Raw genomic sequence first — 6000 nt, 5'->3', positions numbered from 1 at the left:
AGCAAAATTATCTAATCAATTTTAAAGAGGACAAAGCCAGATTCTGCAGGTTTATACCTCTAGAAAATATAAGGTTGTCAGACAAATAGATATCTAAATAAAACTAGTATGTAACAAGTAAATGTCAAAGTACTGTTTATGATTAATGTGTACACTGTAATTAAAAGTTATATATGTTTTAACTATCATTAATTACTATCTTACTTCCTATTTACATTTAGAAAACACATGTCCATTTTCTGCTTTATCTTCTTTTCTTTGAAGTACTTATGTTTTTTAGAACTAAGTAACAACAGAAAACGTATGTCAATTTCAGTAAAGCAAGTACTTGGTAATTCATTGTTACTATACATTAAAGTATTTTTACTTTTTAATAAAATAACAGTTGTATTAGTAAAACCGTGTGTAGCTTTAAAAAAGTGCTTATTTTATAAATGAAACATTTCCTTTTCGATAAAAGACGACAGTACTTAAATAGGTAAACTCATTAATACACTACTAAACTAAATTTTTACCTCTAGTTATTTTTTCTTAAACAAGTTAATTGGTTTTTAAATGATTTTTTTTTAATCTTTAAGTATAAAAGTTCACAAAAGTTTTTTAAGAGTAATTAAGGTTTGTACAAGCAATTATTTGCAATCAAATTAAACATATTTTTGTTATACATATACTAAAAAACTATATGAAGTAGAGTGCTCGATGTACAGAGCTTAATTATTAAACATGTTTTATTCAACAAATGTCAATTCAAGCTAACGACGTTTCACCTAGAAGGTTCTTCAGAGCTTTTTTTAATTTGCAATAAAATGAAGTGAAGCACACAAATATAAATAATGAGAAAGTAATTAATTAATCAATTAGTATTTACACGCTTTAGCAAATACAAGGGAAGTTAATTAACTAATTGTAAAGATAAAACTTGGCAAAAACAATCTTCAAATAAAAAAAATATAAACGAATTCTTGTAAACAAGTTGCTAGTAATATAAAAAAAAAACAAATAGATAAAACTTAAGATGGTATAATAAACAAAAAATTAAAACAATAAATGAAAAAAATAAATATCAAAAACAAAACTAAAAATAACTAGATCTGAAATGGGGGCATATCGATGTTAGTTCTTTTCTTACATTGAGTGCTTTATCTCTGTCCGCTTCAGCAATGGCCATTATTTCTAGGTTGCATATAGTGCAATTGTCTGTTTTTTGGGAACTAAGCAGTTAGTTTTAAACAATATTTGCTATTCGATTTGGGAGAATTCAATATTGTTTGATGTAGTAAATTCTGCCAAAGCCTTTGATTGTAATTTCATGATAATGCTATGCTTGTGGTGCAAAAGTGTTGCTGCTTAAAATATGTTGATATCCAAAAAATATGTTCGGATATCAACGATGGCCTAGCCGTTTTAAATAGATCTAAGTGCGAAAGTGAAAGAGCAACCTAAACAATTAGAAATACTTTCAAGTCTCACGGATTCAAGATCTCCTTTGAACGCAACTTAATCCAAACAAATTTTTTGGATATCAACATGAATTTAAGCAGCAACACTTTGCACCATACAAAAAGGAAAATTCTAATTTAACGGTGAATGCCTCTTAAAAGGAGTATATAAAGCAAAAGTTAGAGACAAGGAATACATTGGTTCCACAGAAAACTCATTTAAGAAAAGGTGGCAGCAACACAAGCATAGCATTATCATGAAATTACAATCAAAGGCTTTGGCAGAATTTACTACATCAAACAATATTGAATTCTCCCAAATCGAATAGCAAGTATTGTTTAAAATTAACTGCTTAGTTCCCAAAAAACAGACAATTGCACTATATATGCAACCTAGAAATAATGGCCATTGCTGAAGCGGACAGAGATAAAGCACTCAATGTAAGAAAAGAACTAACATTGGTATGCCCCCAATTCAGATCTAGTTATTTTTGGTTTTGTTTTTGGTAATTTTTTTTTTATTTATTGTTTTAATTTTTTGTTTATTATACTTCTTAAGTTTTATTTATTTATTAATTTTTGTATTACTAGCAATTTGTTTACAACTATTCATTTATTTTTATTTTATTTATAGATTGTTTTTGCTAAGTTTTATCTTTACAATTAGTTAATTAACTTCCCTTGTATTTGCTCAAGCATGTAATTACTAATTGATTAATAACTAATACTTTCTCATTACCTAATCTCATTATATATATTTGTGTGCTTCATTTTATTTTATTGTAAATTTAAATAGATTTATGCGAATTGTATATTTTATACGCGACCGGTTTCGGTGGCAAGAGATTGCGACCTTTTCAAGCAAAAAATAAAATATGAAACTGGATATAACAATGTTAGTTATTTATACTGTTATTTAAAAACTTAATCATGCGTAAAGAATATAAACAAAAGCAAAAATGTTGCATATTTGAAAATCGAGCATATCAGAGTATATTTAGGTAAAATTAGTACTAGTTTTTAAAAAAAAACCAATTGCATTAATATTAATATAGTGAGTCAAAAAAAAAAAAAAACTGAATTCAGTGCTTTTTTTTTAAATAATAATAATAAAAAAATATTTTTACCTTGATATTCATCTAAATTAAATTAAGAATTGTCTAAAATTGTGATTTTAAGCCAAGAGTCAACAAAACATTAATAAAACTCAAAGTCGCTGAAAATTTCAAAATCAATTTGTGTTAAGTTAACATAACAGTCAAAATTTAAACGGATTTAAGAACTATCTAAAAAAATTCTAAAAATTTATCTAAGTTGAATTAAGAACTATCTAAAAAAACTTTTTTTTAATTTAAGCCAAATGTCAACAAAAACTTAATGAAAAAATCAAGAAAAATAACCTATTTTGTACGTTAGTTATGATTTGGTTTAAGTTCTGTCTGCTTTCCAGTTGATTAATAAAAATTTGTTTCTGTGTCTGCATGAGTTCATTATTTCCGTTCTTTTGTTGATGCAATTTGTACCAGATTCGAGTATTAATAACGCTTCTTTTAAGCACAATCTGCATGCCATAATTCTGCATTCATAAATCTACATGTCATAATATTGTAAATTAAAAAAGCTTTGAAGAACCTTCTAGGTGAAACGTCGTTAGCTTGAATTGACATTTGTTGAATAAAACATGTTTAATAATTAAGCTCTGTATATAGACACTCTACTTCATATAGTTTTTTTAGTATACGTATAACAAAAATATGTTTGATTTGATTGCAAATAATTGCTTGTACAAACCTTAATTACTCTTAAAAAATTTCATTTTAATCATACATTTGTGAACTTTTATACTTAAAGATTGTTTGTTGAACTTAGATACATTTAAAAAAAAAATCATTTAAAAACCAATTAACTTATTTAAGCTAAAATAACTAGAGGTAAAAATTTAGTTAAGTAGTGTATTAATGAGTTTACCTATTTGAGTACTGTCGTCTTTTATCGAAAAGGAAATGTTTTAATGTTCCGTTTATAACAAAAGCACTTTTTTTAAAGCTACACACGGTTTTACTAATACAACTGTTATTTTATTAAAAAGTAAAAATACTTTAGTTATAGTAACAATAAATTACTAAGTACTTGCTTTATTGAAATTGACATACGTTTTCTGTTGTTACTTAGTTCTAAAAAACATAAGTACTTCAAAGAAAAGAAGTTAAAGCAGAAAATGGACATGTGTTTTCTAAATGTAAATAGTAAGTAAGATAGTAATTAATGATAGTTAAAACATATATAACTTTTAATTACAGTGTACACATTAATCATAAACAGTACTTTGACATTCACTCGTTACATACTAGTTTTATTTAGATATCTATTAGTCTGACAACCTTATACTTTCAAGAGGTATAAACCTGCAGAATCTAGCTTTGTCCTCTTTAAAATTGAGTAGATAATTTTGCTTAGGTGAACAACATTTCAAATTTTCGCAATAAATTTACGACAATTCAAATTATGATATTTCATGTTTGATATTTTTAATCGTTTTAGTATTAATAAACTTTTGATTTGAATACATGTTTTTAATTACTTTTAATTTCTAAAAGCTAATTAACAGTTTAAGACATATGTGCTATTTAATAAGAAAACTGGGGGCCTTTGAATTTAATCATCTACAGTATTTCATTTGGAATAACTATTGTAGTAACAAAAAAATGAATTTTGCTTTAAAATCTTCTACACATGTGAAAACATTGAGAAAAAGAATTAAAATTTCTTGCTTATGAATGTTGGCCAACTTTTTTGACGCTGGGCGAGATTTAATTGAAAGCCTTTTGCAGGACAGACTTCTTAAAAATACCTTAGTAAACCGAGTAATTTTTAAATGTATTACTGAAAAAGTTTTTAAGGTCTCTTTAACAGTAAAACTTCAATACAAATTATTAAGTTACTAAACACTACTGTGTACTAAGACTCCGATTATTAATACAAATACTTAACTTTTTATATATATAAAAAATCTATTTAGTTATTTTCACAATGCATTTTTAAGGTAAAAAAGAGGTAGTGGGCCGGATTTAGCATCGGGAAGATTTAATTTAAACTTATCTACAACTATTTGTTTTATTTATAAATATTGTAATTAGTTAAAATAAACCAGGGAATTTTTTTAACTTTTTTTCTATTCCTCATCAGGTTTTTGAGAAATACTAGATAAAACAAAGTTATATGCACATTAAAAACTTTCAGAAAGATTTCAAAAATTCAGATTTCCTTTTGGCAAAAAAATTATCCACTATATATTTTAACCAATAAAGCGTTTCAAACAGTTATAATCTTAGTTTTGAATTTGTGATGCTAGTCGTTAATCACATCTTAAATAAAAAGTTACGTATTTTCAATTACAAAAGTTTAAATTATGCTTTACGATGCTAGATTATTTAATTGCTTTTATGAGAAATAAAAACAAAAATTTTAGTGAGCTTTATTTGTACCAACTTACACAAAAGTAGGTTTGATTGGATTCTAGTCAGATAAAAATTAATTATGATAGATAATTATTGGATAACTACTAATTCGGATATGAGAAAACTCGATTAGGAATTAATCGGTAATGAATGGAATTTAAACCAAACTTTAATTATTGGATGAAAGTCGATTTGAACATTAAAGGATATAAAGCTAATTTAGTTTGACGATTTGGTTCAATCAGAAAAAGTTTAAACTTTTAAAAATCCGGTTGCTTATTAATTAAAAGAATGCATTTCATTTGATTAGGCTGGAATTAAACGGGAGGGAATTGTTTTGAATTGGAGATTATCTGATAGGAATTAAACAGGTTAGAATTGATTTTAGTAGGAATTAATAACCTACCATAAAATGGCGATATAATATTGTAATTTGCTTTGAATTAAACAATTCTAAGTTCTCAACTTAATTAGCTTTAAGGATATTTTTATATTCTATTTAGATAAGATTTATTTGTAACAATATAGGAGTGGAACAATGTTTTGTCTATAAAAACATAAAATAGTGATAGTAGTAACTATAACAAAACACAAAGTTTAAGTTAAGAAAGTTGAATAAAATTGATCTAAAATTTTAAAAATTTGTTCGTAAAATAAACATTATGTTTTCAAATCATTAAATAATTTTTTTTTAAACAAGTATCGCCGTTAAAATTGCTGTCGTAAGATAAATTTAGTAAAAACTAAATAATCAAACTTACAACAATCTATAATTACTTCGAATTTTCGTTTTTGATCTGGGCTTACATAAATAAGCTGAAGTTTGTCCGCAAAGTATATTGTTTTATACAAAATATTTTCAAAAATCAAACTTACATCCAAACTATCAACACCAACTTTAAAAAGTTTTGTGAAATTGTTCTTAAAACGTTTAACTATAAGTTCCAAATATTTCTTTAAATTAAATGTTATAGAAAAAAGAAGTAGTTACAGACTAAAACACTTAAAGTTTCTATTTTTAAACATGAAATACTTAATATGCGTCGAAATATTACGCTCGTTATAGTGAAACCAGCCTTACGTAGATTTTATTCAACTGATGA

The sequence above is a fragment of the Thalia democratica genome, chromosome 1, assembly GCF_965202585.1.
Source record: "Thalia democratica chromosome 1, ktThaDemo2.hap1.1, whole genome shotgun sequence".
Lineage (NCBI taxonomy): Eukaryota > Metazoa > Chordata > Thaliacea > Salpida > Salpidae > Thalia > Thalia democratica.
This window is presented reverse-complemented; position numbering follows the sequence as displayed.